Raw genomic sequence first — 27952 nt, 5'->3', positions numbered from 1 at the left:
TTGTTGGAACCCAGGGGCCTGGAGAGAAGGCCAGCATAAACCATCCTGTGCCTTCCATGTAAGAAAGAGCCTCAGTGGAAAGTTAGCTGCCTTTCCTCTGAAGAACTAACAAAATAAATCCCCTTTTATTAACAGCCAATCTGTCTCTGCTGTGTTGCATTCCGGCAGCCAGCAAACTAGAACAATACCTTAGTTCAAGAAGGTCAATGAAGTTCAGGGTTTCACTCTCAGCTGGAAGGGCACGTGGCGAAGTCTGCTAGCTTTCTCTTCTGGCTTCTTGTTTCATGAAGCTCGCTGGGAGGCGTTTTCCTTCTTCATCTCCAAGGGTCTCTGACTGCCCATGTTCTCGTCATTTTGTTGTCCTTCTCTGCTCTCTCAGAATCTCCAAAGATCGCAGGACTCTGTGGTTCTCTTGGCCTGTGTCTCTGCTCAGCTCTGGGGTCGCTTTCTTGTCATTCTCAAAAGGCATTCCCTTCAAAAAATATCTCCTCTGTTGTAGGATCCCAGGAAACTAATCAAGACTCATGTTGAATGGGTGGAGACACGTCTCCATCTAATCAAGTTTAATACCCACAATTGATTGAGTCACACCTCTGAGGAGATAACCGAATCAAGTCTCCAACCTATAGTACTGAATAGGGATTAGAAGAAACCGTTGCACCCACAAGATTGATTAGGATTAAAACACAGCTTTTCTAGGGTACATAAATCCTTTCAAACTGAAACACTCTTGTATTATGTATCAAACTATGCTCAGTTTCAAACAAATTAAAAAGAAAACAGGAAATCTAGGTTGATAAGCAGATGTATCAGATTTAAAGGGGATCCCTAGAAATCCAGGTCTATGGCCAATTGCATGGTCAAGGGTAAAACTCCGAAGTTCAATAGTTGTTTGACATCAATTCTTGTCATTCAATTTTAAAATACTCAGTTTCCTTTAATCTTGACTATTTAACTTTGAGTTCAATATTTGAGCTAATAATAAATGGCTTAATTGACTGTATTTCAATCTGTCATATACAATTGACTGTCATATACAATGGACTATGTATATGACATTTCAAATATTTGACTGAATGACCATGAGTTTATTCAATGAAGTACAATTGTACTTTTCAACTATTACCATGAGTTACATAATTAAGAGTAAGTTATTGTGGAAAATGTGAACAGAACATTTCTTTTCATGACTATTTTGTTTCTGCATAAACTATGCGGTAGAAAAGTGTACTAACTAGTGACGACAACTGAAACCGTCATCCAAATTGTAGATTACGTAATTTGGGATTATAAAATTAAGAAGAGTCTACTGAGAATGGAATAGCAAAAAAGAAATTTAAATAACAGGAAGAAAATTTTAACAGCAAAAGAACTTCCTGACTTTATTAGGCTTTGGAAAGAATTTCAAAGATGGACCTCCATTTCAATTCCAGCAGATTCTTATCAAGGTTTGACAGGAGGTAGGAATGCCTCAAATTGTGGAAAGGATTAGCAATTTTAACCCAAGATTTCTCATGAACAAACATAATCTGGCCAAAGGATGAATGGCTGTCTTCTTGATGAACACTGGCCAAAAAATATTGTCCGAAGGAATATGATATTGTGGGAATGCAATGTGTTACATGTTCATTGCTTCCCGGATTCCAACCTTAGCAGTTCCATCTAACAGATGCATTTGGGGAAGTTATTTAAACTTTGTAAGCCTTAGTTTTTTCATCTTGAAAATATGTATTTGAATATCTATCTCCAAATTTTGGCAAGACTGAATTTAAGTAACAGGCAAAGGGCTTAGTTTTGGTCACACAGCAGGTAATTAACAAATGATAACTATATAATATTTGAGCAAATAATAAATGGTTATTGTTTAATTTTCATTGTTAGCTAAATGAGATGTTTTATATAAGAGGGCCAAAGCTGAAGGTAGGAATGTCAAATTTCTTCCTTTCCTTTCCAATTGTAAAAGAAATATGGTAGATTTTAAATTGGCCCCCTTAAATTTTATGACCTATATAATTAGCGTGGGGAAGGGGTCAGCAAATTCTTGGGTAAGTTAACAAGATGGACAGTTTATATTTTGCAAGCAAAGGAAGGGAATGGTTCACTTAAAACTTCTCATATATTCATTTATTTAATTAATAAATGCTTATTATATACCTAATGCACTGTCAGATTTTAAAGATAAAACAGTGGAAAAAAAAGAACACTTATTCTTGATGCAATGGAACTTTTAGTCAAATTGTGAATTACATTAACACAGGGCTCTGGAATTTCTATTTTTGAGCTACCAACATAACATTAAACCCAAAGGTCAAGGGACCTCCGAGACTAAAACAAAGAGGAGGAAAGAAAATGGCATCAATACTCTATTCATAGAAGATCAGGAGGCAGTAACCATAGGACACAGCAGATGAGCCACTGCTGCTCACGCTGCCCACGGCGTGCCGGGGTGCCCAGCATTCTGGGGGCTCGCCCATCCCTTCAGGTCTCAGAAAGTGAGGGAGGAGAGGTCTAGAGAATGAGAAGCTGCCACATTCTGAAGCCATGTTCTCTACATTTTCCTGAATGTCTGAATTACTTCAAAATGAATGAAAAATAAAAAGGAACATGTCTGCTAAAAGTATGAAAATGTACTATTTCATTTTATTCGTTACTGAATGTGGACTTTCTGGCCTCTGTGTTCCATTTCATATCTTCTAGGGGATTCTGAAATGTAAAAATGAAATAGCATTCCAGTAAAAGCTAAACCTCAGAGTAAAGAGCAGATTCCAGCCGAAATGAGCCTGCCCTCTAGGGATGCATTGAATCAGGAAAATGTCCTTTAAATATTTTGGCTATTTAGAGTCAAAGATATTAGCTGGAGAATGTCCTTGACTTCAGATGTACCCACTTCAAAAGCCACTCATTTTTCTGGCAGCCACTTTGTTCTCTCTCTCTCTCAGACTAAGCTCCAGGCAATTTTTCCCTAAAGTGAAAACTAAGTGTGAAACAAGTGTGTGTTGTCACAAACCTATTTCTAGCCAAACCAGTAGGGAACTGTTAAGTATTGCCTGTTTAATTGTTCTCTTAATGTTGCCTGATATCACACTAAAATAAATCAGGAAAGCTAATTGCATGAGCTGGGAAATGGTTTTTAAAAGTTGCAGCTGTAAACTTAACTATAAACGAATGAATGTAACCATAAATGACCTGCAAGTGTTCTGTTTTTTGAGCATTATTTTTACTGCCAAAAATTTCTCTCAAGGGGTAGGTAGGAGGATCCAAAGATTCATTTTAGAGAATAAAAAATAGCACTGTTACGATTTTCAGGTGTATTGTATTGTAATGAAACAAATCATTTATCTTGAAATCTCTTCCAGCTAGCTTTGATCCGAAATTGTGTCCATATAAAAAATGTGAGGACCTCCTTCAAAAAATACATTATCTGTGCTCCATTCAACAGGAATTCTCATTCAATAAGGCTTGTGTATGTTGGGGGAAAAAAAAATCATGCAGGTAATTTTGATGAACACTCCCGATTATGCAAAACTGCTAGTGAAGCCTTGACACAAATCAGAGAATAGCTGGGTGGAAGTGAAAGACCCTACAAATGACATTAGGCAAATAAATCTGCTTATCTTTTCATGGCACCACTGACCATGCCAATACTGTGTATAGATTTGTTTCATGTAGTCCTCACAGCACTGTTATAAAGTAGATATATAATTATCTCAATCAAACATATGAGAAAAATGAGGGTTAGAGAGTGCACAGACTTACACAAGAAGAGATAGCTACTCAATGCTAGAGCTTGTAACTGAGCAATCAGGATTTGAGGGATAATTTCGATTACTGAATCATTACATGGATATTCCTTTTTGCTTTCTGGTATATTGGAGTAGACAGAGGGAGAGTCCTGAAATCTCTACACTTTAATCCAGCTGCCTTGATCTCTGGTAATGATTATGCAGCCCTTAACGTTTGCCCCTGTGATTGTAAAAACCTTGTGACTAAATTTCCTTTGTACCCAGTTATCCAGTTTTTCAACTTTAGAGTGTTGGAATCACTAAAGACAGCCCCTAACGTTTATTCATGAGGGGTCTTGGGTCAGCCCAGAACTAACCACCCTAAGTCCAAAGTTATCCTGATGACCGAGGCTGGGCCTCACCAAAGCGGGCCGTCCTGACATGCATCGTGGCTTATATTTTCACCTACATGTCCCCTCGACCCCATTCCCCCATTTTCTTGCAGACATCCTGTGACTCAGCAGGCCATCCACCACGCATGCTTGATGATTAGCTCCCCTCTAATGACGTCATCTGGACCACTGTGCCCATCTTTTCTCTAATAAAACTATCTGAATCACTGCAGTTCTGGGAGACACATTGTGGACCGCTTGGCCATCTGTTCTCCTGCTGCTGCCTAGTAATAAACTCTTTCTCTTCTGAAACCCCTGGGGTCTCAGGAATTGATCCTTGAGCGTGCTAGGCCTTTGCCTGTAACAAACTGAGATTCAAATTCAGACATTTTATTCTAGGGAGCCTATGCCTCCAATCCCTATGGTACTCTGTCTCCCACTTTCAAATTAGCAGACTTCAGTTTACCACACTTAAATCACAAATCACTTTCCAGGAAGCAATGAATTAAATAAAAACAGATAGTGCAATTATGCCTTTACGACAAGTCATTAAATATTCACTGCTATGAAAACATGACTGAGTTGTACATGAAACAAATACTTAAAATAATGAATGGTGTCATCAAAATAATTCAGATTTTAAAAATATATAGAAAATGCTTTGTATTTGAAAGCCCTGAAGTCTGACTATTTTGAAAGACCAGTGCATTATTTTTAAGCATAAGTTAAACTTGGCTAAATTTCTCATCAGTAAGAAGGACGTATGGGTCTAGGGATAATAATATATGACCTAAAAGTGTTCTATTTTCTAGGTATTATCTCTAGTGTCACAAAATATCTTTCTTGTTAGTTTGGTTTAGCTAGGAGGATCCAAAGAGACACCTTTAGAGGAGAGTAAAAATCGGCACCTCCTCGATTCTCAGGGCTATAGTATAATAGTGAAAGAAACCATATATCTTGAAGTCTCTTCAATTAGCTGGGATCCTAAAGATTTGCTGTTCAACTGTTAATGTTCCCAATTAAATTTAAAGCTTTCCTTAGCAGAAACAAGTTTCTGATTCTGAGGTTATTTTCAAAAAAGAGTTCTGTAGAATCTGATTTTCACTTTTAAGAAGACTTGCACAAAATTGGAGAAAAAGATGTTTCAAAATTCGATTGCAACTAGAATAGCAAATGAGTACAAAGGAACCCCATGATTCCACATCAAATTTTGGAAATTCTCAAGCTTTGAAGTGTCTTCATTGTACAGTATATGACTAAAGTACTAACCGTACTCTATACACTTACATATGTATGTGTACATAAAGGCTTCCAAGTTTACAGAAAGACGACAAGAAGTGAGGTTAATAGCTAACAAGATAGTTACATCATTGCAATTTAAAAGCATAGTTGCATGCATATAGTCTCTAAGTAACTCCTGCACATTTTGCAACCCTTGCTTGCATATTATGATGTCTTTTAAGACTCCCAACTCACATTTTAAGTTTTCTTAATTTATGATCCAAATGGAAACCCTTCAATCCAACATGGTGGTTAGAAATGTAGGTAAAAATCTATTCCATATGTTCAGTGCACATGGAGTACTTTCTCTAGTACAGTCAAGGAACCACCCACTGGGTGCAATGACTTGGGCTCTTCTCTCCCTCTTTTCAATATAGAACCTTAGTATTTCTCTGCCAATTTAAGAGTGTCCAGTTTTTAACTGATTCACATTAAATGCTGCATATATTCAAATGTCAAGGGAAGGATGGGGGGAAAACAAAAAGACTGAAGAGAAGGAGAAACAAGCTATGCTCTGCATGTTCTGAAAACCAGTAAGGTCTCAGTGTTGGATATTTAGTGAAAGAAGTAAAACTGAGAAATTAGTGATCCTGTCCTCCTGCCTTGTTCTAGAGGACTTATAATAATTCAAAAGGGCAAAGCCATCTTCAATTAGTAGCCATCTCTCTTGTACCAATATTTCAGGAAAAAATCAACTTTCCCAACTCCTCATGGGTCAGATAACAAATTTTACAATACTAATATTTGTGTATTCCACCAGGGTGCGTCATAAACAAATTCAGCTCTACGGGATGAAGATGCCCTGTCTTAAAAGCACTGGCTTAAAAAATTATATGATGTCTGCTTAAATGTTTAAAGCAATGCATAAATTTTTATTTCTATAATAATTCTATTATCTCATTATGTCTGATTTACGTATTTTGATCAAATTATTAATAATATGAAAAATTACAGTAATTGACTTCCTATGAAAAATGTTGAACCAATCAATAATATGAAATCAGTCAATACAAGTTTCTTCAGAATCTCATTAATTTAACAATGAAAAGATATTCCATCATAATTTACTGGGTTTAAATATGACATTTTTGTGAGGCTTTTTGTTGGTTGGCTGGTTTCTAGGAGGTATATAACATTAATAGGAATGAGGTATAAAAAAAAATGATTTGGATTTTTCAATACTCATGAAACAAATCTTATTCTAATTAAAGATCATTTAATTCTTTTAAAGAAGGAAGATGTTTTGATTAAAGACAGCATTTTTAAAGTATTTAACTATAAAAACAGAATATCAGAATGAGAAGGAGCACAAAAAAGTCTTCTTTTGCAACCTACCTTTTCTATGCTTCAATCTCTTTGACGGTCCATGATGAGTGATGCTGGAGGCTCTGCTTTAACTGCCTCACTGTTAAACACCTTCAAGGCAATCCTTTCTTTCTTCTGAAAGCAAGCTGCAGGCTCTGTTTGTGATAGGAACATGGTAAGAAAGGATAGAATTAATTCCAGGTAGAATTAATTACCTCTAAGGCCCTTCAATCCTTATTACCTCTACATTTCAGTTGATTTTCTCCTTCTGACCTAATGAAGAATTAACAGTGCTATTGACCTTTTCAAAGATACCATAAAGGATCTTTATCTAGTGGTAAAGCATAAGGAAATTGTGGCCTTTCTTAATAACACAACCCAGAGCCTCCTTGCCTGACAATGAGACGAAGCTGTTTACTTTTCTGGGGCAGGCTGAACACCGAGGACCAGCATTCAAATAACTTAGTTCACCTTCTCATTGGGAACCTCTGCTAATTTTTTTCTGTTCCCATCAGGTACACATGTGGGTGGAATAAGGTTCAATTTCTTGGAGATACTCAAAACGAGGGGCAGACTTTGACTAAAATTTAGGACTTTAACTTCTAATTAAAGGGTGATAGGCTAATTGACAAGGTGGCTTTCGAGATTTGAATTTCCCTTGCGTTCGTCCTTCTTCAAAGAAGCAGAGACTTTCCATAACCTTTTCATCCAAGATGACTCTCAGAGATCCTCAGCATTCTTAAATGGAACCCAGAAGGGCAGGGTCCAAAGGTGGATTGTTTAATCCTTAACAATCAAGGAGTAATTTTTAATACACTGTGTTCTTTCTAATATTGTTTTCATGATTTTGATAGTTTCATTCTTTATTTTTATTGAAGAGAGAATAAAGATTTAGATTGGAATTTTCCATAACAATAATAGGAAACAAAGAGAGACAGAATAATCTGTCCATAATTAATGCTCAGACATTGATTGCAAGTAGGAAGTAATAAAATAGATGTAAATTTTCTTCAGCTGATTCTTCTAGTCTAATTCATGTAAATAAGGATCCATGGTTATGTGAAAAGTTTTTATCAAGGATATATAAAATAATTCTTTTGTTGCAAATAGGAGAGGGAAAACCAAGAGAAAGACAAGGTATAAGCAAACCTTCAAGAATACAACTTTATAAGGCTATAACCTACTTTAGTTAGTTCCACCCTAAAGCACTTAATCACTCAGTTATGGGGCATCATGCTAAGATTGAACTATAGTACCTCCAGGAATAAAAAAATAGCTATATTTCCAGAATAGTTTTATGTGCTTCCAGGGCTGTTCTGGTAACTGGAAGAGGACCTCATGAACACACTTGCAAGGGAGGGAGACTAATGAGCTAGGAGCTGGAAATCAAATACTCCCACAGATTCTACACAGTGAAGTCTATGTGATTCCTTTAAAAGGAAGACTGTGAGAACATTTAATTTCCAGGACTAATGACCCCAGTATGCTAGAGATATGACACCTATGCACCTTGTCCTTAGCCATTTTCATTTGAGTAAGAATGAGACCATCCCATAAGAGTACAGGCTGGCATTTCATCAGATCATTTCTCTGTCGCACCAGGATAAACGGTCATTAATAAGGAGACTCTGTGAATCGGTGTTCCTGTAGTGTTTATTCCCCCGTTAATATTGTCTCAAATCTTCAGGTTCCGTATCAAATGAACACTACTTTTTTTTTTTCACTTCAAACCTTCTGGGAGAATATTTAGAGTTAAACTAACCCAGCCTTTTCTTAATAGTTCAAAACATGGGCGGGACACTCTCCCACAAACAGTGAGTTACAAAATGCAGCATCTTACTACTCAGTTGAGGATTTGCAACCTGTTCATTTCATACATTCTCCCCTTGCTCTTTAAACAAACATGCTGAGTACCTGTAAACTGGGAGTGAAGGAGCAGAAAATTAATACAGAGACTTTAAAACAGTCTTGCCTGAAATGAGCTCATGTCTGTGGAGGGAAAATTAAAAAATCTGTCACTGTATTTAACATTATGGAAAACAGGGAAATTAGTGGTTTTTGAAAATGAAGAAAAAAAACAGAGAAAAGGTAAAAAAAAAAAAAAAGGATTAAAATACCACATCAAAATCACCTTTCTTTATAAAAATTAGAGTTAAAATACCATTTCCATCATTATTTTTAGATAAGGAGGCTGCAGTGCTCTGAAACTATATGTTCAAACAGAAAAGCATGTTCTGAACCTAATCCACTGCTGTGGTGTGAACCCATCGTAGGTAGGATTTTTGGGTGAGGAACTTCAGTCAAGGTGTGTCCCACCTCAGTCGAGATGGGTCTCAGTCCTATTACTGGAGTCCTTCTATAAACAGAATGAAATTCAGACACAGAGAAAGAAAGCCATGGAAGCAGAAATCAACAGAGCTGGGAAGAGAAGGGAGAGACTAAGCAGTGCCACCACGCCCTCACCATCTGACAGAGGAGCGCAGCCAGGCTTCAGTTAGGGAGGCATCACCTGGACAATGTGCAACAGGACAGGTGGGGTTCACCCCTGCTCCAGAGACCAGATAGAGAAGGGGCAGACCAAAGACCAGGACAGTGATGCCCAGGTAACCTGGGAGAGTCCCTGGGAGAGACGCAGAGAACTGGAGCCCCTCCAGCAAGTGCAAAGAGCCTACCTAACACATCCAGCATCCACTTCCAGACAGCGGCTGGGAGCCCTCAGGAGTGCCCGGACAGGGAGGCAGGGACAAGGAAGTAAGGCAAGCCTAGTTTCTTTAACACTCTACCCTCATGCACGCCACCCCTGCCCCATGACTCCCCCCCACCCTGCATGCACCTGAACCCCATCACCTGCCCCCTCTTTGCGCTCCAAGCAGCCCCCCAACAAGCCTGTCCCAGCCTGACCCACCTCTCCCACACAAACACACAGTCTCCTGAGACAAGTGTACCAGTGGCCAACTCCTCGGCCTCCTCCCCATCCCTGCCCCCGGCAGGCGGTCACCTGTGCATCTGGGTTTGCAGAAGCTCACCTTCATATCTGGGCCACACACACACCCAGCCCGCATTTGCTCAACCCCTCCTGACACCCTCCCCTGAGCTCTGCACACACATCAACATCCAGCCCCCATACACATGCACACGCCCTACTCACGCTGCAACCCCTCCATTCTGGGGAAGTGCTGACCTGCATGTCCAGGCCACATCCACTCACCAGCTCACGGAGGCACAATCCCACATCTGCATGAGCACAGCAGGCTCCAGTCACCCACATCCATGTACACCGGGGACATGCCACCCACACCCACACACACCAGGGCCCTGCCCCCAGACCCACACACTGGCACAGCCACATCCTCCTTACCGGGCACCCATGCATCCATGCAGAGACCTCTTAACCCTGCACACCACCGCCCCTGCCCCTTACAAGTGCACACCTTGCCCCATCCCCCAGAACAAGTGCCCTCTCCCACACCTGGCAGGTGCTCTTGGGCACATCTGTGCTACGTGGTCTCTGCACTGCAAAAACAGGCATCCTGCCCCACCCCTGTGCCAGTGGACCCATGCAAGGGCCCCACTCAACCATCACTCATCACCACCTCCCCCTGACACACGTCCCAAAACCTCCGTGAGCTGTGCCCTGCCCCTACACACTCACACATCCACATTGTGGCCCCCTGCACCCCTCCTCCTGTGCAAGGACACACCTGCAACCTAAACTCTCTCTACCCTGACATCTGTGCCTTGAATCCAGGACCCACATGCTTTATGTACCCACTCACATCTTGCCCACATACCAGCCACAACACAACTGCTCAACCCCCCATCTGCCTCCTGTGATAATCTACCTCTGTGTCCCCTATGCCGCACCCTGCTCCTGCACTCCAGAGACTGCCTGAACTGTACCTCAGCTCCACAGGCACTGTGCCACATGTCCACAACCCCACGACCTGCACCCCACACTCACAGGCACCAGTGTGGTGTCCCCAATCCACGCATATACCTGCACCTGCACCACAACCCATCACCGGACTTGCCCTGCCCTGGACTCATCATCCCCCATGCCCTGCTCCATACTTGACCACAAATACAAAGCTTTAGACTGAAGAAATTCAACATCCAAAGTAACCCTATCAAGATATTTACATGCCGTGATGACAATAGAAGATCACTAACCATATGAAGATGTAGACAGACACAGTCCAGTCTAATGACCAATTAAAACATCAGAGGAGACATAGACTTTGGAAAAAACTAATCAAAGATGTTCATATAACTTTACGAAATAAAATCAGTGGATGGCTAATGACATAAAGGAGATCAAGAAAGCAACAGAAGAACATAAAGAGGAATTTAAATGAATAAATAGAAAAATAGCAGCTATCACAGAGAGTAAAGATGCTGTAGACCAAATGAAAAATATACAAGAGGGCAGGTCATGGTAGCTCAGCAGGCAGAGTTCTCACCTGCCATGCTGGAGACCCAGGTTCAATTCCCAGTGCCTGCCCATGTGAAAAAAAAATCCTAGAGACATGCAACAGCAGATTTGAAAAGGTAGGACAAAGAATAAGTGAATTAGAGGACAGAACAACTAATTTTGAACACACAAAAGAGCAAGTGTCAAAAATGATGGAAAAATGTGAATTGAATCTCAGGGAAATAATGGGCAAAACAAAGCACATAAATATAGGAATCACTGGTGTCCCAGAAGGAGAAGAGAAGAAAAAAGGGGTAGGAAGATTAGTTGAGGAAAGAACGGAGGAAAAATTCCCAACCTTTTTTAAAAGACATAAATATGCAAATCAAAGAAGCCCAACAAACTCCAAATAGAATAAATCCAAACAGACCCACTCCAAAACACGTACTAATCAGTTTGTCAAACATTGAAGAGAAGCAGAAAATCCTGTAGGCAGCAAGAGAAGAACAATCTACTACATACAAGGGAAACCAAATAAGGCTAAGTTCAGACTACTCAGCTGGCACCATGGAGGTGAGAAGGCAGTGCGATGATATATTTAAGATCCTGAAAGACATGTACTTCCAGCCAAGAATTCTGTGCCCAGCCAAACTGTCCTTCAAAACTGAGGGAGAAATTAAAATTTTCACTGACAAATAAAGGCTGAGCAATTATGTCAACAGGAGACCAGCGTTACAAAAAATATTAAAGGGAGTTCTGCCAACTGAAAAAAAAAAGACAAGAGGGGGAGGTCTGGAGGAGAGCACAGAACTGAAGAGTACCTATAAGAGTAACCTAAAGGATAAAAAAAGAAAGAGGGAAAGGAGCATGTGATCTTAAAAATAAAATCCAAAGGATAAATGATGGATTCAAGAAATGCCTTTACAGCAATAACTTTGAAAGTTAACAGACTAAACCTACCAATTAAAACATGCAGATTGGCAAAATGGATTAAAAAATATAATCCAGCTATATGCTGTTTACAAGAGACTCATCTTAGACACAAGGATACAAATAGATTGAAAGTGAAAGGATGGAAAAAGATGTTCCATGCAAGTTGTAACCAAAAGAAAGAAGGAATAGCTATACTAGTATCAGATAAAATAAACTTTAAATATAAAGACACTGTAAGAGACAAATAAGGACTCTATATGTGAGTAAAAGGGGCAATTAACCAAGAAGAAATAACAATAATAAATGTCTATGCTCCCAGTCAAGGAGCTCCAAAGTACATGAGACAGACATTGGCAAAACTGAAGGGAGTGATAAATGTTTCAACTATAATAGTAGGAGACTTCAGTACACCACTCTTTTGTATAGACAGAGCAACCAGACAGAAGATCAACAAGAAAATAGAGAACTTAAGCAATCTGATATATGAACTTGCCCTACCAGACATATATAGGTTGTCACATGAACAGGTCTCTATAAATTTGAAAACAGAAATTATTCAAGGCACATTCTGTGATCACAGTGGAGTGAAGCTGCAAATCAATAACCACCAAAGAATGAGAACTTTCACAAATATGTGGAGATTAAATAACACACTCTTAAACAATGAGTGGATCAAAGAAGAAATTGCTAGAGAAATCAGTAGCTATCTGGAGACAAATGAAAACAAGAACACAACATATCAGAATTTATGGGATATGACAAAGGTTGTGCTGAGAAGGAAATTTATTGCCTTAAATACCTATATTTTAAAAGAGCAAGGAGCTAAACTTGAGGACTTAACTGCTCACCTGAGGAACTTGAGAAAGAACAGCAAATTAACCCTAAAGCAAATAGAAGAGAAATGACAGGAGTTAAATCAATAGGAGAACAAAAGAACAATAGAAAGAATCCATGAAACCAAAAGTTGGGTCTTTGAGAAAGTCAATAAAATCAGTGGGCCGCTAGCAAGACTGACAAAGGAAAAGAGAGAGAGGATGCAAATAAACAATCAGAAATTGGGGGGGGGGGGGGGGTTCATTAGCACAGACCCTGGAGAAATAACAAAAAAATTCTTAGAGAATATTATGAACAACTATATGCCAGCAAACTAGACACCTTAGATGAAATGGACAAATTCCTGGAAAAACACAAACAAGCTACACTAACTCAAAAAGAAATAGAAGATCTCAACAAACCAATCGCAAGTAAAGAGATTCAGTCATGAAAAATCTTCCTGCAAAGAAAAGCCCAGGGCCGAATGGCTTCACAGGGGAATTTTATCAAACGTTCCAAAAAGAACTAACACAATCCTGCACAAACTTTTCCAAAAAATTGAATAAAAGGACTATTTCCTAACTCATTTTGTGAAATTAACATCACTTCAATACCAAAACCAGACAAAGATGCTATAAGAAAGGAAAACTACAAATCAATCTCTCTAATAAATACAGATGCAAAAATCTCAACAAAATATTAACAGATCAAATCCAATAGTACATTAAAAGAATTATACACCATGATTAGGTGGGTTTACACCAGGAATGCAAGGATGACTCAATGCAAAAAAATCAATTATTGTAATATAGCACATTAACAAGATGAAAGGGTAAAATCACAAATGAGCATTTCCATAGGTGCTGAAAAAACATTTGAAAAAATTCAACATCCTTTTCTGATTAAAATACTTCAAAAGGTAAGGAATCAAAGGTAATTTCCTCCACATGATAAAAGACATATATGAAAAGCCAATATACTCAATGGTGAGACGCTGAAAGCTTCCCTCCCTTTCCTCCTAAGATTGAGAATGAGACAGGGATGCCCACTGTCGCCACCATTATTCAACATTTTCCTAGAATTTCTAGCAAGAGTAATCAGGTAGAAAAAGAAATAAAAGGCATCCAAATTGGAAAGGAAGGAGTAAAACTTTCACTATTTGCAGGTGACCTGATACTATACTTGGAGAACTCTGAGAAATCTACAACAACGTTACTTGAGCTAATAAATAAATTCAGCAAGGTGGCAGGTTATAAAACTAATCTGCTAAATTCAGTAATGTTTCCATAGACAAGCAATGACTTAACTGAGAAGTCAATTAAGGAAAAAATTACATTCCAAATAGCAACTAAAATAATCAAGTATATGGAATTGAAATTAACCAGGGATTTAAAAGACTTGTACACAGAGAACTATATGACATTGTTAAAAAAAAAAAAATCAAATATCTAAATAGTTGGAAAGACTTACCAAGTTCATAGATAGGAAGGTTAAATACAGTTGAGATGTCAATTCTACCTGAATTGATCCACCAATTCAATGCAGTACCAATCAAAATTTCATCAACCTACTTTGATGACTTGGAAAATCTAGTTACCAAATTCATTTGGAAGGAAAAGAGACCCCAAATAGTTAAAAGCATCCTAAAAAAGAAGAAGAAAGTGAGAGGATTATCACTTCCCGATTTTAAAATCTTTTTTTTCTTTTTACATGGGCAGGCACCAGGTAACGAAGATGTTAAAACTCATTATAAAGCCACAGTGGTCAAAATATCATGGTACTCACACAAAGATAGAAGTATTAATTAATAGAATCAAATGAAAAGTGCAGCAATAGGTCACCGAATCTATGGTCAACTGATCTTCGACAAGGTCCCCAACTCTACTGAAACGGGGCAAAATAGTCTTTTCAATAAATAGTCATGGGAGAGCTGGTTATCGATAGCTAAAAGAATGAAAGAGGACCCTTACCTCATACCCTGTGCAAAAATTAACTCAATGTGGATCAAACACCTAAATATAAGAACCAGAACCATAAAGCTCCTAGAAGAAAATGTAGGGAAACATCTTCAAGATCTTGTAATAGGAGGTAGCTTTCTAAACTTTATACCCAAAGCACACGCAACAACAATAAAAAAATAGATAAATAGGAACTCCTCAAAATCAATGCTTTCTGCCTCAAAAAAGTTTGTCAAAAAGGTGAAGAGGAACCCATCTAAACAGGGAAAATATTTGGAAATCACACATTGGACAAAGGTTTAATATTGTGTATATAAGAAGAAATCATGCAACTGAATAACAAAAGAACAAACAAACCAATTATAAAGTGTGCTAAAGATATGAATAGGCATTTTTCTGAAGAGTAAATACAGATGGCTAAAAAGCACACAAAGATATGCTCATTCTCATTAGCTGTAAGGCAAATGCAGATCAAGACTACAATGAGATATCACCTCACACCTGTATTGAACACACAGGAAACTACAAATGGTTGAAGAGGCTGTGGAGAAATTGGGACACTTATTCACTGCTGGTGGGAATGTATAATGGTATAGCTGCTATGGAAGACAGTCTGGCAGTTCCTCAGAAAACTAAATGTCAAGTTGACTTATGACCTGGCAATATTACTAATCAGTATATATCCAGAAGAGCCGAAAGCAGTAACAGAAGCAGAGATTTGCACACCAATGTTCATAGCAGCATTATTCACAATTGCTAAAAGATGGAAACAATCCAAATGCCCATGAACGGACGAGTGGATTAATAAATGTGGTATATGAATACAATGGAATATTATGCAACATTAAGACAAAACGACGTCCTAAACCACATGACAAGATGGATGAGAAAAGTGGATTAATAAATATGGTATATGCATACAATGGAATATTATGCAACATTAAGACAAAATGACTTCCTAAACCACATGACAGGATAGATGAGCCTTGAGGACATAATGCTGAGTGAAATAAACCAGACACAAAAGGACATATACTGTATAATTCCACTTTTATCACCATGGTAAAGAAAAAATCAAAGGCTTATAATACAGAATAAAGGGGAACTAGAGATACACAGAAGCTTGAGATGGATGAACTTAATTGTAAGGGAATAGATAGAAGTGAAGGCAGTTCACTAGTGGGTCTATAAGTAATTTTACCATAGAGAAGGCAAACATAATTGAAAGGGGTTGTATAGACTCATGTGTCCTACCAATTAACACTACAAATATAAATAAGTTCTTGCATGAACTACTGCAAGGGTATGAATCTTGTACAAAGAGTGTATAATTTGGGGGTATGGGGGGAAACGATATTGCTTGTGTCTGGCTATGTTTAACAGCAAAATATCAACAGTACCACAGCAATACCAGGGGTACATAATGCAGGGAGGGGCAAGGGTTATGGGGAGGTCTAGATTTTCTATTTGGGGAGGGTGTGTTTATTGGCTATGTTCTCTTAGGAACAACAAAATATATAAAATTGAGACTGTTCACTTTGGACATTATACATGAGGCCCAGTAGATAGAGTTAGCTTAAAGACACCCTCACCAGGAAGCAGATTGGCAAATGATGATATAAATATATGATCAAGCATGGTGCTGCTACAAAAAGGAGCAAGGCTGTGAGGCATGCAACGATGTGAGTTGGGCTGTGGTACATTTGGTGAGGCAAAATAAGTCAGAAACAAAAGAGCAAATATTGTATGATTTCATTTAGAAAATACTTACAAGAAAACTGAGGCCTAGACTGTAAGCTCATATAGCAGCCACATTTAGTCCAGAGTGGTAATTGTCATTGGTGGATTTTAAGGGGCTGTTTTATATACGTATAACCTCTTATTTAGAGATAAGAATGAAGCCAAGCAGGTCAGGATTAAATTAATTCAGAATACAGGGGTAGGAAAGACAATGCTGTATTTTAGAACTCTTTGAGACCAAAGGAAGAAAGTTGTATTATGTCCAGAACCTAGGTTTTCTGCAGCACATAATCGAACTCAACCTGTCTGGCTAGATCATTTAAACAGTCCAAACACAAGCAGCCCAGAATAAGAATGAGGGCCCTAATTCTGTATAGCTTAATGTAAAGCCTAGATACATCCCAGGGTGCATTCAGCAGATAATAAAAAAGTATTGACAAAGTCCCTTGAGAGATGGGAGAACAAATATGGAACTATTAAACTTGACCACCACGGAAACCCTGGATACTGTGTCAAATATTAAAGACATGCAAATCAATAGGCCCAGCCCTTGATCGTGAGGTTTCTGCTTGTGAAGTTTATAGATAGTGGAGAAGCTTAGCCTACCTGTAGGTGTGTGTAAAAGTCACCTCCAGAGGACCTCGTGTGTGGCTCACATGTGTCCTGTCTTTCTTTAAGCCCAACTCTGCAAATGAAACCATTGTCCTCCCCTTATTTGAGACATGACATCCGGGGATGAAAGTTTCCTTGGAGATATGGGAGATGACTCCCAGGGATGAGCTTGGCCCTGGCACTGTGAGAGCAGCTATGCCATCCTGACCAAAAGGGTGGAAAGAAGTGTAACAACTAGGGTATCAGCAGCTGAGAGAGTTCAAGTAGAGTCGAGAGGCTACTCTGGAGGTCACTCTTACACAAGCTTCAGTTAGACTTTGCTACCTATCATAACTTGCCAACCCCAACCAATACCATTCCTGCCAATCCTAAAGAACACCTAGCACGTTATATAAGATTCAACAAAGGCTCCAGGCACTAGAGTAACTTTTCGGAAACCTACAACCTCCAGATGGGTCCCCGGACCAGAGATGTCCTGAAACGTAGAGGGGCCAGCCTCCCCAGAACATCAACTAGTTCCATCTCCTTACCCCATATTATCAACAGCCCTTTCCAACATGAAAAAGTTAGAATGGGTATAGCTCAAATACCCCTAAAGGTAGGAGAAAGATTAGAGATGATGGTGGAGTTATACAGAGAAGGTCAGGTTTAGCACATGAGTATGATTGTTGAATCATTATACTGATATTTCTTTTAGCCTCCAGTACCTTAAAGCAGATAGAAATAACACCTAGAATTGTGGAATTGTAACCCATACCAAACCCTGAAATCTGTTCTACAAGTAATTGTTGTGATGTACTTTGAAAATTATTACTTTTATGTGTATATGTTATTTAAAGAGGAAGAGTATAACAGAGAAGATAGGATTTAACAAATGAGTATGACTGCTGAATCATTACATTGATATTTCTGTTGGTCTCCAGTGTCTCGGAGCAGCTAGAAGAAAAAACAAAAAATCATGGCTCCAACCCATACCAAAATTTAAAATCTGTTCTATAATTACTTGTTAAAATGTACTTGGAAATTTATTGCTTTTTGTATATGTGTTATATTTCACAATAAAAAACTTAAAAAAAAGAATCACCTTGAAGATACTTTGATTTGGACATTTTCCCACATTTAAAATTGTGAGCCAATAAATTCCCCTTGTTTAATCTGACTCATGTCATGGAATTTGCTTTGAACGGTCTGGAAAAATAAAAGAGAGATGAAGATTATATAGGATGAGGAATTTCTCTGGTCTTACACTTTGAATCTATTAAGATGATTATTTGGCTTTCCTTTCTGAGTTTATTTAACACAGCCATACTTTCTAATTTTTAAATGATATTCCTAATTTCATTGAGCAGCAGTATAGTTTCAGATATTTTAGTTTGCTCTCAGTTTCTTGATAGTATTACCACCACATCATAGTTTTGACTCATTATTGTTAGACCTTTTGAACACCTAATAATTTTACAGTGAATTTTCTATCATTCCTAGAAGGAAAGGCAAATTAAAACTAAAATGCTATAGTCACATAATAAAGCCACAAAGAGTTAATTTTAGTTTTATTAAAAATAATGTGCAATAGCTAGGCTGAAGGAGGTAAGATGAGCATAGTCCTACCAATTGATAGAGACAAAATTACCACAACTTTTCTGTAAATGAATTTTGCAATATGCATCAATATCCTTAAATTTTTTTCATCATGTTTCATTATGAATTCTGTTTTAAAAGCCAACTTTTAAGGAAATAATAATAAATGCATGAACTTATTTATACATATATTTATTCATCATAGAATTGTTCATAATCATATCCAACATTAAAGGGATAGTTAGGTAAATGGTAATTTAAATGATATATTATGTGACATTTAAAACAATGATTTCAGTGTTTTCAGTGTCATGTGAAATGTTTATGTTAAAATCGTGTACAAATTTCAAATTCAATTTGAATTGCAAGTCTGATTTTAAAAACAAATAAAAAAGGCCTCTAGGCAATAACCTCAAATGTTAGCCAACATATTTGTTTTTATCTTCTTAAAAACTTTCTGTTCTTCCTATTTTTTTTCACCAGGTGTGCTGGTTTGAAATGATTTATGTACCCTGGAAAAGACATGTTTTAATCCTAATTCCATTTTGTAAAAGAAGCCATTTCTTCTCATCCCTATTCAGTACTGTATGTATAAACCTGTAATTAGATCATCTCCCTGGAGATGTGACTCAATCAAGAGTGGTTGTTAAGCTGGATTAGGTGGACTCCACCCATTCAGGTGGGTCTTGATTAGTTTCCTGGAATTCTATAAAAGAGGAGATATTTTGGAGAATGAGAGAGATTCGGAAAGAGCAGAGAAGAATGACATAGGCACAAGAGGCAGAGTCCACCAGCCAGCGACCTTTGGAGATGAGGAACGAAAGCACCTCCCAGGGACTTTCATGGGACAGGAGGCCAGGAGAAAAAGCAAGCAAATGATGCTGTGTCTGCCATGTGCTTTTCCACTTGAGAGAGAAACCCTGAACTTCATCAGCCTTCTTGAACCAAGGTATCATTTTCCCTGGATGTCTCTGATCGGACATTTCTATAGACTTGTTTAAATGGGACATTTTCTCAGCCTTGGAACTGTAAACTAGCAACTTATTAAATTACCCTTTTTAAAATGCTCCATTTCTGGTGTATTGCATTCTGGCAGCTAGCAAACTAGAACACCAGGGGCAAATATTTGTTTTATAATTGGGGAACAATTTTAAATCTAAAAGGCATTCAAAACACTAGAGTATTAAATATTTCTCAATCAAACTTTGTTGAAAGCATGAATAATTGCAGGAAGAAATGTATACATGAAAGAATTAATACAATATTAGTTAGAAGAGCTTTTCGAGTAGACCATATGTGATGCTTCCATGAATCAAGCTAAAGATTCTCTTTATATAGAAAAAATAGGCAAATAAGCTTTAAAACAATACACCTGGTTATGGAAGATGATTTTCTTCAATATGAGTAATTAAACTTCTTCATGGGCTTTAAGGTTCAAAAGCAAATAAATGCTTCAAATTTAGACCTTCTTCCTTATCTAATGACAGAGAGATTATGCAAGCAGAGGAAATTGAGGTAGCACAGACCTTCTATCATTAAACACAGATGAGGCCAAAGTACTTGCTGAAATATCTAAGTACTTCCATTCTTGTTGCCTTGAGCTCCCCAGTCTCGTTGCCCCTTACCAAACACCATCTCTTCTCTGAGGCCTCACAGATGTCTCCATGATCCATCAACCAAAGCATGACTGACTGCTGGGCAGAGCAGGGGCCCGGGAAACTCTGCTGCAGCTAAGGCAAGCATCCGCCCTAATTCATTGGTGCCCATGTGGTACTAGATATTAATTAATTTTTATTTCATCCCTGATTTAAGATTATACCCTAAAAGTTATCTGTTTTAAATGTCTGTAATTAGGCATTTTACTGTCAAATTAGCCTCTATTTCTAGCTTATTAAATTTAGTATTGTAAGTTTGTTTTACTTTGCCAAAGCTAACAAAATGCAATACGCCAGAAATGGGTTGGCTTTCATAATGGGGATTTATTACTTTACAAGTTTAGTTCTGAGGCTGTGAAAATGTCAAGATGAAGGCACCACCCGGCAGTGCTTTCTCCCTGCGGACTGACCGCCGGCATCCCTCAGCTCCTGTGTCCCGTGGCCGGGAGCATGGTGACAGCTGCTGGTCTCTCCCTTCTCTTCTGCGCTGTGTTGCTTCCGACTTCTGCCTGCTTTCTGTGTGTTCTCTCTCAACTTCTCTGGGGCTTTTTCTGCATCTTCTCTCTGTCTTTTATCCTCTTATAAAGGTCTCCAATCAAAGGATAACGCCCGCCCTAAATAGGTGGGTCATATCTTGCTCACCACAAGATTCTAATGAGCCCATATACACAGAATGGATTAGCTTTAAGTACGTGATTTTCTGGGGTACATAACAGCTTCAAACCATCATTTAATTATTATCAAAAGATAAATCTGTCAAGAGAGGAGGAATGCCCATTAAATTGATTGATACCTTCCAATTCACTATGAATTTCTCTTTCTTCTCTATTGGATATTCTTCTTGAGTGTATTTTAATATCTTTCTGTAAGAATTTTTCAAATGTGGACATTCATTCTGCACAATGCAGTAACTTCTCTTCTTCCCATTGTATTCGAATCTTCCCTTTTCATAGCATTCTTTCTTTACCTCAAATAAATTTCAGTTCACTGCAGTTCAGGCCTGGCTATGGGACACTGAATTTAAACTCTGCAGAGAAATCAGCTTTCTTGGAGAGCACACCATATGTTCAATTATGATATATTGAATCTTTCTTGAATTTGTTCTACACCAAGCCACGATTTTTATATTCTTTCTTTAGAAGAATAATTTCGGTTCTGGTTCTTCTTCTTTTTAGTTTTATTTTCTTTGTTATCCTGTTCAGGAAGTCATTTGATATGGCAGCTTATAGTGTACTATGAGCTTATCTAAAGAAAATGCAAGGAATTTTTTATGTAGTCTTCCAAGCAACTTTGATTGACAAATTTCTGTTCAAACACTTATTATCTAAATTCATGACCAAATAAATTTGAACTAAAAATCTGTAATGTTTCTTCCACTGTCAAACTGATGCATCCAGTGATATTTCTGGAACGTTAAAGCAGTCTGTGCTTGGGTCCCTTATTAGGTGACAGGAGTGGGAAGCTGGAGGGGAGGTGAATGTAATTATCTACAAAGCGGTTTATTGTTATAGTAACCATTAAAATGAGGTTGCTAATGCTTTTACTCTCATAGCTGAATGCAGTCTTTCTCTTGGGACTGGATTTGCGACTCTGATATTTGATGCAGGAAAATTTAGAATAGCACATTAAGTCCTAGTTGCATTAAAAACTGGGGAAAGGGTAAGTCTGAAAGATCACATTACAGACATTGTGCCATGCAAACAATATCAGGCACCGAAGAATGTATACCATATGCTTCTGTTTGTTGAAAATTCACATGCAGATGAAACAAAATGAAGATGGCAGAGATCATTTTAGTAGAAGAGTAGCTATCTTCCTCAGGAACGATGACTGGGCAGAGGCATGAGGGAGCCTTCTGGGCGATGGAGGGATTCCATACCTTGAGCTATGCTGTGGTTACACAGGTGTAACAGTTCATAAAATAGGACACTTAAGATTTGTGCACTCAACTGGATGTGAGTAGACCTTAATTTAAAAATTTTAAAGAATAACAGTATTTTCCTAATTCAACCCTTCATAGGCAATCTGAAATATGTGTTAAGTTGAGAGGTGGGGGGAAGAAGCCAAAACAATTTCAAATTCTAGAGAAAAGGAAATTTAACACGGTTCTGTCAGGTAGGGTGAGTTCAGGAGACTAAACAAGACTCCCTTTAGAGTGCTAATACTTTCATCAGTGCGATGTCTTCGCAGTTCCCGCTGCGATACCACTCATGCTCTTGTTCCCGGGTTCTCATTTAGAAAGGAGGCTGTTGTATTCTCTTGAGCTGCCCTCAGTAAGGTTAAAAGCTTTTAGAATATGAAGTAGTGCCCCCAATATACCTTCCAGTGCAAGATACTAAAACAAGACACAATGCGACATTTCAAAAATGGATTCTCATTAAAATAACGATTGAAATTTAATGTGAAATTGGTTCTTTCTGTTATGTTCAGAACTCAAGCATTTGTTACAAGAAAAAAAATTAGAAATAAAATAGTTTCCCAAATTGTAAATGCGTGGCATATTACAAAAAGTCTAACAGAATATTTTAATTGAGATTCTCTACTTCAATTATAAATTAGCACTCACTTTTTCAAAAATTTACCTTAATCTGGATGAACTATTTCATCCAAGAATATGTACAGATGGCTAATAAACACATGAAAAGATGCTCAACATGATTAGCTATTAGGAAGTGAAGATTAGAACCACAATGAGGCAACACTACATATCATAATGGCTAATAAAAAATGATAATGCAAAATATTGTGAGGATGCAGAAAAATTGGATCATTCATACATTGTTGGGAATGTAAAAAGGTACACCCTAAAAAGCTGTTTGGTATTTTCTTTAACAAATTAAACATATGACCTAGTAATTGCCTTCTGGGACTTTATCCTAGAGAAAGAACAGCTAATTTCACAGGCAAAAAAACATACTTGAAAGTTCATAGCAATTTTATAGGAAATAGTGTTCATTAACCAGGTTTTCCAGAGAAACAGAACTGATAAGATGTATGTATCTACATATATTAAGAGATTTTTAAAAGAAATTGTCTCATCTGGTTGCAGGGGCTAGCAATACTGAGTTCTGTAGGAAAACAGAAGGCTGAAATTCTGTGAACTGTGATGTTGAAGTTATGAGTTCAGCATTTGCAGGAGAGGCCAGCAGGCTGGACATTCAAAGAGCAGTATTGGCTGTAGTCTTAAGGCAGAATTTCTTCTTTTCTCTGGAAGTTCTTTCTCTTAAGGTCTCCAACCATCTGGATGAAGTCAACTCAAGTTTTGGGGGGTAATCTTCTTTATTTAAAATTAATCGACTGTAGATGCTAATCCCCTCTACAAATTTCTGCATGGCAATGTCTAAGCTAGTTTTTGACCAAACAACTGGGCACATAACCTAGCCAGGCTGACACTACAATTAACCATGGCATATCCTAAAATTGGAAATAGCTGAGATGCCCTTCAGTGGGTGATCGGTTAAGCATACTGTTGTACAGCCACTCCATGGAATATTACTCAGCAATAGATTAGAGCAAACTATTGTTGCATGCGACAAGCTGAGTATATCTTGAGAATTTTGCAGAGCAAAAAAAAAAAAAAAAAAGAGCCAATCCAGAAATATGCCTCCATTTATATAACATTCTTGAAATAAAATTAAATGGAGAAAAGATTAGTGGTCGCCACGGGTTAAGGACGAAAATGGTGGGGTGGGTAGGAAGGTGTCTTAAGGGAGCAGGAATGCAGTGGGTGATTATAAAAGGGCATGTGATGATGAAAACGTCTGTATTTGGCTTCACCCATGACAATATCCTGGTTGTGCTATTACTATAGGTTTACAAGATGTTACTGTAGGGAACACTGAGTAATGGACACTCAATTATTTCTTACAACTGCATATGTATTTACAATTATCTCAAAATAAAGAATGTAATTAAAACATCCAATAGTAAATACAACACGGGTATAGAGTCTCCTGCTATATGACTTGCATCTTAAATTTCCTTTTAGTCAACATTATTATTATTAAAATGAATTGAATTTATATGCAACAGACAATTATCACTCATATTCACAATTACCAGCTATTTCAGGTAAGTCAATTTACTTTTCCTGGCCTAAGTTTCTATTAGGAACAGTTCATAGAAAGGAACAGCCATGCGTGTGATTTGGCACCTGAGCTAACATTTTTAAAATAAGGGCACTGATCCCAGGAGGAATACAAGTGAAATCCAAGAAAATGCTGGGGCAGAAGCAGTTGGAACTCTTCTCCCACCTGCTGTCAGAGAGGCTCCTGCCTGAGCCCCCCAGTTGTGGCCAAGTCCACTGTAATAAACAGGGAGGAACAGTGAAGAAGAAAAGACATGTTTGGGAATCCATTGGAAATAAGCAGGGAAAGATTGAGCTTCTGCAACTGGCATTGGAGGGAACGTGTTGAAAAACTGGACCCCACAGGCTAGTGGGAACACAGAGCTGGTCCTATAGCCAAGAGGCCTGCTGCCCAAAGGGCCTGGGTGGAAGCGGTTAGAACATGATGTGCCCCAGTCTAAGCAGAGCTCAGAAGTAGGCCACCAGGTCCATGCATTTTAGCTTTCTGATATGCAGTAAGAGAGGATATTCCCAAACCCAATTTACTTCTGGGGAAGAAGTACCAGACAACTTACTAAAATAGACCCGCTATGAGTTTAAGATAGGTCCAGGGAATGGACATGTTTCTGGGAGAGCAGAGATTCTTGATCATCCTTTAATGAGGAGATGAGTCTAGAATGGAGCAGGAATTGTCTGTCAGCAAAATGAGGCGGGTGGATGAGATGGACTTCAGGGTCCTTTTATTTCAGAGTTGAATCAACAAATCTATGTATAAATAAAATCTAGATTGTCATTTTTGGTTTTGTTTTGTTTTTTTAAATGCAGGCTCTGGGAACCGAACCTGGGTCTCCAGCATGGCAGGGGAGAACGCTGACACTGAGTCACTGCTGCCCTAGACTGCAGTTTTTTAAATGTGTTTTATTGTGAACTTTGTGATGTAAGATGCTTTTAATCTGTTTGGCATTTTTTTGAAATATTAAGAGGGATTGAAGCAAAATAATACAAAGTAAAATAAAATATTACAAAATTAATGCAAACACATTTTAAAAATTGTTATGTATTTTTAGTCAGTTGTGTCTTGCAATATTTGAAAGAGTGTGATGAAAAAATAATTTTAAATGAGGAGGGGTACAAATTGGTTTCTTATATTTCTGGGGATAGCAAAGCAAAAGTAGAAAACTATCCATAAATTGTGATTGTCCTGATATCAAAAAACATTTTATTAATAGAATTATATTGAAAAATACAAATAATGAATTATTAAAAAGTGAAAAAAATAGTTTATTCTTTGTTACTTTCAAAATAAAATATTAAATCTAACTCCAGGAATTGACTATGACATATTGTTCTCTATAATCGGTTGCATGCATTAAATTCTTACTATTTTTACTCCACTGATTTTGAATTCATATTAACTGCCTGGTGCTTTTCTCTTTTAGCATTATATGTTATGATGCAGAATTAATTTGAAAAATGCTTTCTGAAACTTACCGGTATTTATCCATACAGGAAGACAAAGAACAAACGTGAAGCATTATCCAATAGCTATTTTAGATACAGAGTAAGATCGGGTACTGTATGAATGCACCCATACATATATCAATACTTAAAGAAAAAATTAAAAATAAATCTGCATCTGACAGCTACTTTCTTTGTTGTTTGATTCTGCTTCGTCTTAGAAGGGCTTTAGTAAAGCCTATAAAGTATTCTGTGAAATCTAAGGATCATCTTTTATAATTTGCAATACACTGTTTACGCCAGCACCGTGATTTACCCCTTAGCTTAGTTTAGGTTGATGAACTAAAAATACTGTGTTCTTTCATTTCAGTATTGTCAACCTCTGTCCTAAAGAAAACCTTAGTAAAGAGTTTTAAAGTTAATTTTTTATTGTCTATTTAAACGCAACAGTTAATGAATTGGACACTAATAACCTTTCCTTTAAAAAGTGCACATGGAGAGAAAATTAATTCAAAAGCACAGAAGAGCATAAAGTAGGTAACAGGTGTTGAGTGCTGTGGCGCGTGTCAGACTTTAAGTACTTCACGTTTATGAATGCATTAAATCATCTCAAAAACAAGGGAGGCAGGTGTGTTTATTCTTTCCATTTTACAGATTAGGGAAATCTCATATAGACGTTAAGTCACTTGTGCAAGGTAACAGAGTTATTAAATTTTAGAGTTCTGCTGTCTTCTACCTATAGACATAAGTACTTCTTAACCATTAACTATTTTGTCTACTCTAAGTTAAAACTCTGAAAGAAAAGGAAAAAAACCTCATGTGAAAGGGTTGATAGTTAACTCTATTTTAAAGAGAAATTGGGAAACCCCCTGAAAGGAGTTATACCAGGGCATAATATTTCTCCCAGTATTTTTGCAACAATTTATTTGCTTACAAGTGTGAATGAGATATTTAAAAAAATCTTGTGTTGTCCTATAAATAGCATTTTAATTGTTCTCTAGGATGGTGAAAATGAATAACTATGTGGATAAACAACTGTCCTGAATGGCTACTTCTCTTTTCCTGGATGAAGAGAATATTTTTCATCCATAAATAATACTTTACATATATGTAAAAGAAATTATGGGTGAAAAACTTGGCCAGTCTGTCAATGAAGCAATTATAGCCTCCTTGCCTGCAATCGAGATATTATGTTTTGCTGGTTTCCAGTTCGCCAAACTGTTCTCCCATCTTCATTGGGAAAGAATTGTTTCTACTTCTCAGGAGAACAAGCGGTGGCACAGGAGAAGGTTTAATAATTCAGAACAACTATCTCAAATGTCCCAGCTGAAGACCTCTCTTAAAGGTCAAGAACTAATCACAACAGCTGCCTGGCTACCCAGCAGAATAATAAATAGTTCCAACCTCAATCTCTGTCTGTAAACATGCTGGTTTCTCATTCTTCCCTGCAACATTTCAAGGTGAATTGTAAAGAGTGCTCTTGTTTGCCGAGCAGATGTTAGAGCATTACTGGCGGACTATTTACAGCTCCTCAGTGGATGTCAAAGTTTGTGTTTGCTTGCCTTGAACACCGCTTATCAACACAGCTGCCTGAGGTGGGCTGTGAACTATCTGAAACATTGCTGAAAGCTGCTGCCACTGGGAACCTCATTCTCAGCTTAGGAATCAATATAGTGAAATGCCTTTCATGGCTGTACTTATAAGAGGCGTCTTATCTGCAGACCTCTTTCCCCCTATCCGGAGAACTGCATCGTATTCATCTTGCAAGTCTTAGGAGAGAGTCACCTCCTTCCACGATGAAACTAGATGATCGGTGTGTATTGACTTTGCTGCTGAGTGCAATGCTGTTCAGTATTTATCGGGTCGCAAGCTCTGTGGTCTTGGGTGTCCAGCCCGCGTCAACACACTGGAGAACAGCGCCATGGTCAAGCTTTCTGTCTGTTCCGCAGAGAGAGACAACACAGACTAAAGAGTAATCGTGGGCTAGCAATGTCCAGGGTGCAGGAAAAAAAACCCAGCAACTTCCAG

The 27952-nt window shown here is 37.9% G+C and overlaps 1 long non-coding RNA gene across 1 annotated transcript in view; it reads left to right on the top strand.

The window, feature by feature from the left end:
- The window catches only part of LOC143666156 (uncharacterized), a 79671-nt gene extending 53568 nt beyond the window's left edge, over positions 1 to 26103 (top strand). The window contains exon 3 of the long non-coding RNA XR_013167422.1: positions 25292 to 26103. This is a non-coding gene — a long non-coding RNA (uncharacterized LOC143666156). The remainder of the gene's footprint in view (positions 1 to 25291) is intronic.
- Positions 26104 to 27952: the final 1849 nt, after the last annotated feature.

Source organism: Tamandua tetradactyla, chromosome 22, assembly GCF_023851605.1.
Source record: "Tamandua tetradactyla isolate mTamTet1 chromosome 22, mTamTet1.pri, whole genome shotgun sequence".
Taxonomy (NCBI): Eukaryota; Metazoa; Chordata; class Mammalia; order Pilosa; family Myrmecophagidae; genus Tamandua; species Tamandua tetradactyla.
This window is presented reverse-complemented; position numbering and strand designations above follow the sequence as displayed.